A 14,811-nucleotide genomic window follows, 5' to 3' on the forward strand; every position below is an offset into this window, starting at 1 on the left:
AATTGGTTTGGAGGCTTGTTGGTTAGTTGTGATAGTAAAAGGCACTTGGATTAGTGGGTAAGGTGTGGGTAAGGTCACAGGATCTTAGTTGTATTCCATCCATTTGCAATAAAAGTTAGAGAAATACCGCAAGGGGCGCAAGTTTTGGGGCCAACAGGCTGTCCAATCTCCAAGATTGTATGATAAAGTGTGCATTTTAGTTTTTTGAATTTGTTAATTGGTATAATTAAGTGTTTAATTAGGTTTCACCACCCTCTCCAAGAAGGAAGGTTGATTTCACGGTTTCATTGCTAGGACGCCAAACCAATTCCCTTGATTTCGTGGGTTCGAGACACTTGTTTGAAGGTTAGAAGCTTTGCTCTAGTGCTGAAATTGTATTTAGCTGAGCATTACAACAAGAATGTCTTCAAATAGTGAGATGGGATTAAGCAGGGATGATGCCTTTCGATCTGAAAATCCATAAAGTGTTGGAAAAAATGCAATGTCTAATCTTGGACAAGGCATATAGCATGGACAACAAGTTGATAATGTTGGTTTGGACCAAAATGTGGATCCTTATATAGGCCTTTAGAAGTTGATTATCATAAAGAGGAAGAGGAATTTGATGACTGGTTTAAAGACCAAGACCAGTTGAGGACAACAGTTAAAATGTTTATGGAATGAAAGAAATGATCCTTAGTTCATGTGCTTTTTGAACCCCTTAAAGAAGGGCAATAAAGCTAGCTTTAGGGCAATAAGATGCATTGAAAGAAGAGTCAATATAACAGCATGATGTTCCAAACGTGGGTGAGCATAAGCAAACGAAGCTAGTGGGGCAATTGATGCATATGCAAGGCCAATTTGGAAGTGCCAATCTAATGTAATTTGGATAGCGGGGCATGTATGCAATTATGGGGCAGCTAGGTTACTTTAGTAGTGGCACTAGTTTTCATTCTATGGTAGGTTAGAGATTGCATATGGGGATGTACAATAATACTACTTATCATATGTAGTAACCAATGTGTGGTGTGCAAGGCCCAATGTATCTGAGTATGGCTGGTAATATGCATAACCCATGTGTAATAATGTTAGCATGATGTTGGGACACAAAGTGGTAAGTTTGGCAATGCATATATGCAGCCTAGTGGGTTTGGAACTCATGGTATTAATGCTGGTTATGCAAATGCTCCATATAGTGTTGGTCATGAGGAAAAATGTAGCTAGTAATGTATGCAATGTGAAATTAATCTTCCTTTCGTGGATGGGTTGTAAATCCCTGATTACAACCTATATACAGTAGCAAACAATAAATGCAAATCTGAAATACTATTGATCTTGGAGAATGCATACTTGATTGGTCCCAAAATTGGCGCCTCTTTCGGTATATCTTTAGCTTTATTAAAGAGTAAGTTGATTTACAATGGGATTCTTCCGATCCCCTTCTCAATCCAAACCCCCGTTGTTGTCCAAAGTGACTAGCAAGTTTTCAATTTGTTTTGCCCCTTGATTCAAGCACTTAATTGGACTTCACCCACTTGATAGATGATGAAATTGTCCCAAATTCAATGGCTGGATAGTCCTCCACCTGAATTTAGTTGAATTTCACCTTCAGCCCTGAAAAATTCAAGACTTGGAGCTTCCAATTTTTGGCACGCTTCCCGAGGTTATTGCTAAGCCTAAATTTTGCTGTAAATTAGGGTTTACAGCAGAGAATTTTGTAATTTCTTAGTCTCCAAGGGTCCAAATGCTGAGATCTTCGGAGCAAAGCTGTGAAATGGCTAGGAGATGAGAGAGAAAGTTGTAGAGAGAGAAAATTCACAGTTTTGTTGCGAAGAATGACTGAAAATCAGTCAAATGCAGCTGTTGCTCTGCCACAACAACATTGAATTCTGTCGCCTACAGTTGAGACATCCAAATCAGCTGTCACTTTGTGCCTGGATGCAATCGCCCAATTGTGTAGGGTCCGAATCTGCAATTGTCTCCTCAAAACTCACTCGTGGTTGGCTGCAATGGTTGAAAATACGCTGGCCATGTCACAGCTCTCCTACCTTTGCTACAACAAGAATGATCTCGTTCTTTCTCTTTTTCAGCCTTTTACCAGTATGGGCAAGTTTGCCAAGTAGCAGCCTTTCCAAATGGTTTTTCCAACATTATCCATGATTAAATATTAAATTTCAGCCTTTAATTACTAAAAATTAATCTAATAATTATTTCGATGCCCAAAAAAATAATCTGACTGGCCAATAATTAAATTGGCTAGGCAATTTTCACTCCCGAGTCTCTTTGTGGCATCTTTGACCATTAGATCAACGTCAAGTATCATCAAACGCCACATCTCTAGTGTCACCAATTGACACTTATGGCCAAATGAATGACCTAGGCCAACAATTGATACCAGATATGACCAAGTACATGTACAACATAACTTATAGTAACTTTTGCATTTGACATCCTGTGATTTTCTTAGGTCTCGGGCTCGTAAATTTACTCTGACCCTAGTTGCATCTCACATCTGCAACATTTACTTAATCATGTGATTAAAAATTAATCCACATGTTAAGTGAGGTTTGAAAAATACATGTTCTCATGACACAATGTATGGGAAAATGTATGTTGGTATGATTAGTAGTATGTGAATTCCCATGCACAGTCACATTGCAATGGTCCAAAGTATTAAAATGTGAATGTTTCGAATGCAGTTGGTGCTCCTAGCATGCCAAGTACACATGAGGTGCTAGTCAAGTGGATGCAATGTTGCATATTAGTTAAGTTGGAATTGCTGCATTGAAAAAATATAAAGCATCGCGGTGCTCAAGGGGAAGAAATGCCTATAACCTAGTGGAGGTTTCGAGGTAAGTAAAGTTAGAGGTAAGTTTCCATATGCTTCTTGGCGAAGCTTTAGCATTATTTCACTAATATATGCAAAGTGGATGGAAGAGGATGACTTGACAGACCATCCTCAATTGTTGCAACTTTATCGAGATGCCTTTCAGTTAGAGTTGGGCTCAATGAAGTTCAACAAAGTAGGGGTCCGAATCATTGCCCGATGCTTAAGAGGGAGGTAGCACTTCCACTCTGCTAGCTATGGATAACTCTTATATGTAGTGGATCTCGAATGTATTCAGTATGCATCCAAGGTACTGTGCTCGGAGTATGTTTGCCATGAGGTCACTATTCAATGTACTAGTCACTATGAGATGTATGCAGATGTGTATGATTTTTACCCGGGCATTGAAACTATACTTTTGCATTTATTTATAATCAGTTTGACATGAGTTTTTGCCTTAGTTTTGAGACAGTAATTCTAATCGGTTTCAGTTTAGTTTTTGATCAATTTGAGACCTGTTTATGGTCACTTTTGGGATCAGTTGTGCATTAGTTTTTGCATTAGTTACTGATCAATTTTTGCAATCAATTTGGGATCACATTTGTAGTGGTTTGTGATCAGTTCTGAAATCAACAAGTAATCAGTTTATACTTAGTTTTTAATGGCCTACAACTGGTTCCATGGACAGTAGCATGTAGTAGACGCCATTGACAATTTCAGCCATGGTTTATGCTAAATTAATATTTTTCTATGGTTGATAGTTAGATGAGTTGAGAAACACGAGTTATGGATGCATCCAATGGGTTTCTAGCAAGAGTTCTGGACTAATTTTCAATTTCATGTTATCTATATGTTGGTTGGAAATTTCTAGTAGGTTTGGGACACGTGGCATGGTGGGACAACAATGGCCAATGTTGTGACTGTGCAACATGCTTTTCCTTTGGCACAATGTAGTGCAATTGAGGACGATTGTAGAGATTTCAAGGGGGCAATTTGTGATTTCACAAGGACATGGAAATTTTATTGCTTTGCTTAGCATTTGATTAAAAGTTAATCAAATGTGCTAATGTGACTTACACATATGAGGTGCAAGTCAATTATTTCACAGTGTTGGACTTAGGACTTGGAGATATCAGTTGGTGCCAAAGGTAAATGTTGTAATAAGTTATGTTTGACAAGTACTATGTGATACCCAATGTCAGAATTTGGCCAATCCAATTTATTAGCTACTAGTGTCAGTGGTGGTGACATTAGAGACTAGGCATTAATTAATTAATTAATGCCGGTCTAAAGGCTAATAACTACTTAGGGATACTTGAAAGAAAAATTGACCTAGCCAATTTAATTATTGGTTGGTAAAATTAATTTTTTGAATATTAGAATGATTATTAAATTAATTTTTAGAATTGATATTTTAAAAATTAGTTAAATAAGTTGAATAATACTGAAAAATGGGATTAGAAGGCTGGCACTTGGCAAAACTTACCCATGCAAGTGAGAAAAACGTTTTTAGCGGTTGATGGAAGTCTATTCGAGCCATTGTGAGATAGAAAGAGGTTGTTAGAGAGCAAGGAATGGTTGTTGATGTGATTTCAACCACCAGGGATCAATACTATAGCATGTGACAACAATTTGGAGCCCTTTAGAAGCAAGTGACAGCAGGTTCTTCTGGTGCAAATGACAACATACAGGAGGAGGTAGCAATCTTTCTTGTGATCCTAAGCTGTAGATGACAGCTTCCACGGTTTGAGTAGGATAGCAGTAGCTTTTTAACGTTTCTCGTAGTGAAACTCTGAAATTTCTTTCTCTACAGTATTCTCTCTCATTCCCTAGTCATATATCTCTACATTTTTTAGTAGTTTGAGCTATCAAAGGAAGAGATTTCAGTGAATCTTTGTTGTAAATCCTAATTTACAGTAGAAATTAGGATTTGAGAGTCACCTCAGCATGCATGCTCAAAATTGAGGACTAAGAACTGGAATTTCAGTAGCTGAAATTGAGGAATTCTAGGGACATTTAAGAGGCAAGCTAGCCAATATAAGATTTGGGATTGAATTTGTCTTTCAAGGAGCATGGTGAAGGCAATCCCCAAGTAAACGAAGGGGCAAATTAATTTCAAGGCTTGGAAGTCAGTTTTAACAGTAAGAGGCACTTGGATTAGAGGAGGAGGTTAGAGGATCTTAGTTATACTCCATGTATCAGGTTGATGATGATGGTAGCACTGAAGACCGAGAAAGATGACGGTAGTAGTGAGTGTGCACTTGTCGGAGAGAATAAAAACTGAACGAGATCACTGATTGCCAAGTGAAAAATGACTATAAATAGCTAAATATCACAAAAGCTGGCCGACTTAAAATCTGGAGCCAAAATATGATCGATTAGCATTTAATGTTGGTAAAAATGTAAAAAATGCTAAAAAATAAATCCTAAAATGGATAGACAATGTTTGGCAGGCTAAAGAATGCTGAAACTTTCCTGGGAAATGCACATAGAATCCCGAATGGAGGAGAAAATGCATTGAAATGCAATAAATTGAGTACTCTAGAATGAGCTACCTGCTCTATCAAAACAAGTGATAGATGGGTTAGAGCCTCTAAAGTCCTTGTTTGACTCAGATTAAGGCTTGTAGATAAGAGATGACAAGGCATGACAAACATGATTGTTAACGCCTCCTCTTAGATCTTGGATGTGGCGGAAGGCCAAGGGAGAAACAAATCTTGGGTTGGCAAGAGGAATGCCAATGTCGATGAAGTCCGTCAATGAAGATTGTCGATGAAGAAGCGGCTCACAATCCTAGGAAGCCCGCTCTAAAACACTAGGGGATAGGAAATCCACAATTGCATCACTAGGATTGTCCCCCTTTGAAAGGGATGGGGAGATGATGGAACCACCGGAGGAGAGGGTGGGGGATGGGAAGAAACCTATGGAAAGGATAGTGCACAAGCGAGAATAGATGTAGCAATAGACAATTGTCTCAGAGGACGTTGGATAAGAGAAGAGGAATGGAGCTTGTAAAGATCGTTCTCCTGCCAACTTGTCGCGATAACAACCCCTGTAGAAACTTCTTACTTGGTGATTGAAGACAACTTGGGTACCAAGCCTAGTAAGGCCATAAACCGAGAGGAGTGAAAAGCTCAAGTCTGAAACTTAAAGGGTATATGAAAGGGAGTGTGATACGTGGTATGGAAATAAAGGCAAAGTGCCAACACCACTAATAGGCACGGATACAATGTCACCAACAATTGCGAAACCCTTAGAAGGGCATAGATCCTGTAACAACTTACTTCATGGAGTCATATGACTAGACTATCGACCAATCAAAGCCTCTTAGAAGATGAGACAACCATTGAAGAAGGCTTCTTAACAAATGAAGAATCATTGACTCATGGATAACTGTTGGAGTAGAGGTAGAAGGCTTGGATGTTTTAGCTCTATCCTTCACTCCTGGGTGAAGGTGAGGGTACTCCGTTCAACATTTCTCATATGGATGTGTCCCCTTTCCACAATATGGGCTTTTAGGCTTCTCCAAGTTAGAGTTAGAGCGCGAAGAACTCTACTAACTTTTGATTTTCCTTTCTTCTTCGTTCCCCCTCATGAACCTGCAACAAAAGCTTTGGTGCAGTTGGATCCACTAGCTACCTCTTTGGTACTCTCGTCATGCTCCAAAACAAGCTGGGCAAGTTTCTCCTGTAGAAACTTCTCATGGGTTCTCGATGTAAGAAGACTGGCGTAGAAGACCAAACTAGGGAGATGACAATTGAGTCAAAAGAATCATAGCCATATTCTCTAAAGAGATTATCCTACCAAGCGACACAAGATCATCCCTCGTATCCTTCAACCTGTCGATATGATCCTTCATCAACAACGAGCATCCGTAATTTCTTCTCGAGAGTAAACCGGTGGGCAAATATCTTCTGATGGTACAAAGAAGTAAACTTTGTCCACATTTTTGTTGCTTTGTGCAATTTGTGCACGTGCACTAGGACAGGATCTTGTAAGTTCATAAAGAGGAAAGATCAAGCTCTAGTTGAGATGATCCCATAAGGCTGCACGATCCATCGATGATCCAACAGTGGGATCCTTCACTAGATGGGGAATAGGGTGGGTGACAGACTCCAAAGATCGAAGATATCAAGGATACACTCCACTTTACACGAACAAAGTAAGTAGCTGGAACCATCAAGCCATTTTTCTTTGGGCAAAGAAGGGAGTACGGGCACCTGTATAGAGGGTGCCATGAAAGGCATACGAAGACCAGTAAAACGGGCCTTTTGTGAAACATGGAGAGAATGGGGAGAAGAGAAATCCCATATAAATGGGCAAGGTAACCTTTGTTTGTCGCGTGAACTAGTAGGAAAATCTCTTCATCTCTTAGAAGAAGGAATAAAGACCTCACCCTTTCAATTAGCAAAGAACTGGTAATAAGACATCTTCGATATCCTACAAGAGACCCACAAGAAATCTGTGTTTTGGCGGTAGACATCGCCGAAATAGGAGGAAACGACTACAGGATCACAAGGAAATCGTTGTAGAGGGTTCGCTTGGGGGAGTTAGATTGTCACCTGCGCAAGGACTATGTGCATTTGTTGAACAGAGCTGTCACCTGACCAAGGACTATGTGTGTTTATTGAGGAGAGTTGTTGCTTGACCAAGAAACACTGCGTTTGTAGCAAAAAAGTGTCGCCTGACTAAGGAAGCCTGTTGCCTCCAGCAAGAGAGGAAGTGGGCAGCAAAATGAGTATTTATCACAAGAAAAAAAGTGGACATTTCCAAGTAGAAAGCTGTGTTTTCAGCAAAATGTTGATGTGGCAAGGCCGCGTGGCAGTTTGGGGTGGTCTCCTCTGCAAGAAGTCAGCTTTGTGTCTCTCTTAGACAATGATACTACGCTCTGATACCATGTGAGAGTGGGCAATGCAAGGAACTCGAACAGAGAGGAAGAGAGAGAGACAATCTGCAAAAGAAGAAAAAAAGAAACTTGCATTGAACAAGAAACAAATGCTAAATTCAAAAGGAGGATTGATCAGTCCCTGCACGAAGCCTACAACATCAGTGATGGCACCAGATCAGATTTGATGATGATCGCAGCACCGAAGACGGAGATTGATGACGGGGTCGGAGTGTGCACCTGTCGGAGAGAGAGAAAATTGTATGAGATCATTGACTGCCAAGTGGAAAATGACTATAAATAGCCAAATATCCCAAAAATTGGTCGACCTAAAATCTGGGGCCAAAATATGGCTGAACCACACAAAAATGTTGGTCTTGACCAGTGTTTAATGTTGGTAAAAATGCAAAAAATGCTCAGAAAAAACTCGAAAAGGGTGGACAATGTCCGATAGGCAAGTGAGGCAGACTAAAGAACGTAGAAACTGCCTTGAGAAATGCACATAAAATTGTGATTGAAGGAGAAACTTTGCTAAAATGACATAAACTAAGTGCTCTAGAATGAGCTACCTCCTCTGTCAAAATAAGTGATTGATAGGTCAGAGCTTCCAAAGTTGTCATTTGACTTTGATTTAGGCTCATAGGCAGGAGATGACAAACTTGACGGCTAACAAGCTCATCATGAACCTGGATGTCAAATCCCATCTCTAGGATTTAAACTTGCTAGATTGTAGTTGATGCGTCAAGGACATCCCTTTGGAATATGTGCACCTATATACCCGTATAGGAGAGGCTCATCGGCCCATCTCACCACCCTCTCACACTCCCTCTCTGGCATCGGAGAGTCTGTGAGGGATGATTGTACACTTGTACTAGAAAGCAAGAGGGGGGGCTACGAAGCCCTTCCTACAGTTTGAAGAAGATGATCCTTTCCGCCCCTTGGCTTGAGTTTTAGCCGGAGGATCTGAGTCAGAGTCTGAGGGAGAGGACGATTCAACAAAAGATTTCGGATCTTGCTTCTTCTTCTTCTTCTTCTTCTTCTTTCTCAAAGTCGCGAACTCTTTGCAATCCTTTGGCAAATGCCCCTTCTTACCGTAGTGATAACATTGGGCCTTTGGCTTCTTCTTGCTCCCCCCTCTGAAGCTGTAAAGGCCTCGTTGGAACCACTAGATTGTGATGGAAACCTCCCGTGTAAATGCAAAAATTTCTCATGCTCAAGTAGCATGAGGTCATCCATTAGAAAACTAATGGGTGTCGATGACATTTGAGCATGGAAAGCATTTGGCCACTCTATTATGATAAACTCCGGAGGGAGCTTGTACAACACAGTCCCCACAAGATGAGCCTTGGGAAGGGTAACCTACATATATCGAAGTGGTCCTATATCTATGTGACATGAAGTAAGAAAGACTGAATTGTATCCTTCAACTCAAGCTTCATTTGCTGGAGCTAGCCATAAAGAGTGATGGCCCACATAGGTGAAGGAGTCTCGTACAATATCTAAAGCTTCGCCCAAATCGCTGGAGAAGTCCTACAAGCGGTGGCTACTGGAAGAACTTCTTTGGAGATGCAACAAAGAAGGGCAGAATATGCTTGGGCATTGTCAGTATGCCATGTGAGCACAACTTTGCATAAACCAAGCTTTCATAACAGCACTCCATGTGAGATAATCAGGGCCATGTGATTTGTCATTAGTGGAACAACAAGGGGGAGCCATTTGGAGAGGATAGGAATAGAAAAGAATGGAAAGATTAGGAAGAGAGAGAGTACAGCCAAACCAATAGCACACATTGTACGACAGTGTTCACGTGCAGTGGATAAAGTGAAAAGAGACACCAGACACAGCAAAACTTAGCCTAAAACACTGTCGCCCAGTCTTGCACATTCACCAGTAGCAAAAATGCAATGGCTAAAGTCAAAACACAGTCAGTAATTGCAAAAAATGCAGTTGTCCTGCATAAAAACAGGTCGCCTCAGCTTGCTGTTCCTAAAACACAGATGGAAGACTGCGAAATGCTGAGAAAAGAGTAGAAACTAGGCCAAAATTAGCAAAACATGGGCATCCAGGCTGGAAATTAATTGCAGCAGTCAAGAACAGGTCCACCGATCAGTATTAGAAAAACCAAAACACAGAGCTGAAACAGTAGAAAATAGCAACAAGAACATTGATCCTAAAATTTGATACTATGTCGGAAGTGGATGCAGCAATGGAAGAATAAACCGATGCTATAATAAATTGCCGAACACAAGGATAGAAGAGAAAAACACAAAAGCACATTGCAAAGAAGAGAACTCAGAAGAATGCCCGGGAAATGGAATCCATATACCAAACACAAGAATGACGCGTACAACAATGAGTCACTAGCTTGAAGGCATTGGAACTGGCGCCCTCTCTCCAATAGATTGCAATGACGATATGATTGAATGAGGAGGGAGCCCAATATAAATAGGAGAAAGCAATGCCAAAATAGGAGCATGTCGGCCAGCTTAAAATTCCCCAAATAAGCATCATAAATGCCATAATAAAATCCCTGAAATGCCTAGCCATGCCTAGCATAACCTAGACTCATGCATGAGCTGTTTGGACTGCCAATAGATGGGTCCCTAGACAAGGATGGAGGCAAGGCTTGCTGCCAAGGAATTGACATAGAAGCTAGGCTTGGATTATAGCGAGATATATGTGATGATGACCCGGATGTCTATTATTAGGTTGGTTCACTCCCTTGCAGCCCATCATCATTGGCCAATGAAATCAAATGGATTTCGAATTGGCCTTTCTCAATAGCATCTTCGAGGAGGAGACTTATGTTCATCAATCTCTTGGTTTCAATGTTCCAAGCATAGAGGATCATGCCTACCATCTCTGGAAGGCTCACTATGGCCTTAAGCAAACACCTAGGGCTTGGTATTAGCAAATTGGTTGCTTCTTCCTTAAGCATGGTTTGTGGAGATAGATCACAACCCAAACCTTTATTGTTAGTTGGAGGCCTGTCTTTATGTTTCACTTTTGACAAGGATACATACAAAGGAGGTTGAGTGTATGCGGGATATCCTCAATAAAAAGTTTGGCATGATAGATCTTGGCCTTCTCCATTTCTTCCTAAGTCTTGAGGTATACAAGCTACCGCGGGGCATCTTCATCTTGCAATAGTATTACATCATCGAGATACTTACTACGTTCGGTATGGTTGCTTGCAAGACTATTTCTCACCCCTTGCAGTGACTGTAATTCAGTTGGGTCATCGATATGGTACATTGTGTACTCCGCGTCTTTGACATTGTGGCTCTTCTTTCATTTTTTATGAAGAAGCCTCTCCTTTCCCATTGGCAAGTTGCTATACAAGTTTTGCAATACCTTTAGGGCACTTGTTCACATGAGATCCTCTATGGAGAGGGGTTGACGCTTTCAGGCTGGGTTCAAAGATTCAGACTGAGCAGATGACATTTTTCAGATCTACGATAGGCTATGCCTTCTACCTTGGACTATTGGCGCTATCCTTTGGAGTAGTAAGTTTTAGCATGTTGTTGCCCTTTCTTCAGCAAAGGCAGAGTGTATTGCACTGTGCTCTTTCACTCAGGTTGCGGTCTAGCTTCATCAGATGTGAGTAGACATTGGGTTTTCTCAGGTAGGACCTACTCTTCTTCTGTGCAACAACCAAAGTGCTCTTGCTATTGTAAAGAACACAATGTTAATGCTCAATGAAACACATTGAGGTCCAATGCCGTTATATTCAAGAGTATGTCTTGGATGGAGAGCTGGAGCTAGTCGACTGTTACGAAGGACACTGCTGTTGGCAGTTTTACAAGCCCCTACCATTGACTTCAATGCTTCATCACATGTGCCTTCCTAGCCTTTAGCCACTTCCAGGGTTCAATCATGGGTTTTAGCATTCATTGTATTTCTGCTGTTGTCTTCTGCTTGTGAGATCCTTCGGAAGTCTGCTAGAGACATTGGAGCTTTGACATTGTGTCATCATCATGCATTTGTTTGTTGTGTGCTGTTTTCCTTGCAACAGTATTTCCAGCCCTTCACTTCAGCATGTAGGCACAGTTCCACACTTGTAGAGCACAGTGGAACTTGTCCTAATAGTTGGCCAGCTTTGGCGCATGTGATGGCAGCAGTCAGCCCGTTTTGGGCAGTCAGCAGCAGGTCGGCCCATACGGGAAACACATTGGCTGGTTTCCCTGTCCACCACCTGTTTAGATGGCTGTGATTTTGCCTCCTCACTTGGTGTGTGATCTTTGGCCTCTTCTTCCTCATCTTCATCTTCTCATCCGCTCTTGCGTTCTCTTCTCCATGCTCATAAACCCAGCACCCTGATCCCTCACCGATGTGGCTTGACCAGGTGCAGAGGCTGTTGTATTCAGCTCTCCGGATTCAGATCAGAGTTTCATTCCTTCATCATCATTTGCATTCTCTCTCTCTCTCTCTCTCTCACACACACACACACACACCCACCCACCCACCCACACTCTCTATATTCTTGCTTTTGTACTGCATACCCAGAAAGCCCCCTGGACCCCATGCACACATGATCCTCTCTCTGAGTGCTGCTCCATAGTTGCTTTGTAACAACATAACAAACTAGGTGGGATGGGGCCTTGTGATGCAGGCGTGTTGCACTGATTTTGACAGCTATCCTTTCGAACACTTGGAGGGAAACATCTGACAGGGTAATTTGGTCTGTTTTTGGCCTGTTTATTGCTGTTTGTGGCCTTTTGCAGCTTTCCATGTGCAGGCTCTCCAAGCAACTAGCAGTCTGCAACCCTACTTACTACCTTCAGCCTTATTTCTTACTTTCCAGGGTGCTAGACTTCTTTCATCTCAAACCATCCAACCCATTCTTGCAACTCATCCTTGTATTTCAACCCATATGAGCCCTATTGTAGCCCCATTTCAGCCATCCAACCGTAAGGCATACTCTCAACTATCCATTGTCTCTTCGCCTAGTTTTAGCTGTTCTCTGCTCCATGTTTCTATGAGTTTGGATATCTTTTTATCAGTCAAATAGGTACTGGTATCTGCAGGCACCAAACATTTTTATTGCTTAACTTATTACTATTGATAATCTCTATGTATGTTGGTGTTCGATATCTTTTAGCATATGGAGTACTTGCATCTTTGTTTAAAGAGTTAAACACTCAGCTCTTCCTGTAGAGATTAGATATGGTCTAAAATTATGCAAATCTTTTTATCTGCAGGTGATCCATGACATAAGGAGCTTTGAGGCCATGACTTGTACAGTTATCTACACATAATGACTGGACTGTTTGCATGAAAATGCCAGCATGCTTGAAAGGGATTGTTGCAACAGAAGTGTGAAAGGTTTCTCACCAATAAGTGAACTCTCTCTCTCATATGTTGCTCTGGTTTGGAAGGTGTATTTACTCCATCAATCGATTATAGAATCTAGATAGTCACATGTGCAATGTTTATATAGTTTCAAAGTTCCATTGTAGTAGGGAGGGAGAGTCAATAAGGTGATGCCCCCCTAAAAGTGAAATGCATCGCACCCTGACTTGTATTTATGATGTTTAACTTTCAACTCTCATTGTGAATTCTTGTTTCTAGTGTTGGTGTCCCTATCATCCACTACCTTTCGCGCTTGGTTTGTCATTGAGGACAAACAAGGAGACTTGGAGGGTCGATTGCCCAAGCGGTTGCTTTTAATTGCAGCTTGGGGATGCAATCACAGCTAGTTCGCATCTTGGTTTACTAGTGATAGGCTTGAAGGGATATTCTCACATGCTCAATGTAGCCTTGGAAGCCTATTCATCCCATACACACATTCTTTAAGTCCATCGCAAGTTGCCAAAGGATTCCATCTCTGACAAGCGAGATGAGCACTATCTGTTGGACTAGCGGCGGCCAGGAGATAAAAACTCCAAATGCAGGTTGGATATTACCACTCATAGCGGTATTGCGTATTTGGGATCCCACCATAATTTGAATTTCAGAGCTTTAAATTGACACGATGTCTAAGATTGCTATGGAGGGTGTGTACCAGAGTGGAATTTTCCATGTGAGTAGTGTCTATTGGGCTATCAAATAGACACTCTTTGTGTGCTATATTGCAAGCAATGCCTAGACTAATGGTTTATGTTGTTGAGAAATGTGCAATCACATCCACTATAGCCTCTTTGTAAGGAATAGCAAGGCAAAAAATCACATTGCAAATAAAGCCTTAGACTAGGTTATGTATGCATGGTTTATTAAAACCACAGTTTGTGAATACCATGGTCCCTTTTCACCTTTTTCCACCTACCAATACCACCTATTGTAAGCCTATAAAAGGCACTCCTCCCCACACTCATTTGATCAATCATTCTCAGTCAGTTGTACTTGTATTATGCTTGGATAATATCAATTGTTCTTCTTTGTCATTACTTATGTCTCATTATGATCGTCTATTTGCTCATTAGTGATCCACCTTAGCATACATCCTCAATATTTTAACATGGTAGTAGAGCGGGTTTCAAGCTAATGAGTCATTAGGCCACTAATTAGGTTATTTCAGTTTGAAATTTTGGCTCCCTCCACTTTTCTATGAATCTCTCACATACCTCCATAGCTACCTATTTTCATTGGAGGGCTTGAATCTCTCTTCCCAAGCATTATTAGCTTGTGATTTCTTTTGGGGAACTCTTTTTTGACTCAGGACGCTCCTTCCTATCACTTTAAAGTGTAAGATTAGTGTCTCTCCTCTCTAGCATTGTGCATGCATCAAATCGTTGTCCAGATTTGTGCCCGGCCTGTTTGTATTGCTCAATCAGCTCGCATGCACAACAATGTCAATGATTTTCGTAGGGCATTAGAAGCCTACTATCTAAGCTACCTCCCCATCAAATCTTATGCCATATAATCATCTCAATGAGCTGCAATAAGCAAATTACTAGTCACCTGTCAAAACCCTATAGAGGGCAGCCATAGCCATTAATGTCCAAGCTCATATTTTACTTTGTTTTCTCACTTCCTTTGGCTTAGTGATATCACTGACTCTCTGATATACTACAACCCTCAATTCTTAGCAAAGCTACCACTTCAAATCAGCAAGAAGAAGACTCAACATCAAGTACGTAGTATCTCTTGATATTAACTAGTGTTGGTTAACACTAATCTT

At 41.1% G+C, this 14,811-nt stretch overlaps 1 long non-coding RNA gene across 2 annotated transcripts in view; it reads left to right on the plus strand.

Moving 5' to 3' along the window:
• LOC148030586 (uncharacterized) overlaps positions 1-14,074 on the plus strand; it is a 69,664-nt gene extending 55,590 nt beyond the window's left edge. The window contains exons 2-3 of one of the 2 annotated variants that reach the window (XR_015692236.1): positions 12,893-13,016; positions 13,263-14,074. This is a non-coding gene — a long non-coding RNA (uncharacterized LOC148030586). Of the gene's footprint in view, positions 1-12,892 lie in introns of both variants that reach the window. The other variant, XR_015692235.1, reaches the window with a different exon arrangement.
• Positions 14,075-14,811: the final 737 nt, after the last annotated feature.

This window comes from Lygodium microphyllum, chromosome 10 (genome assembly GCF_053477565.2).
Source record: "Lygodium microphyllum isolate KBCC chromosome 10, Lygodium_microphyllum_v1.1.10, whole genome shotgun sequence".
In the NCBI taxonomy this organism is placed as follows: Eukaryota; Viridiplantae; Streptophyta; class Polypodiopsida; order Schizaeales; family Lygodiaceae; genus Lygodium; species Lygodium microphyllum.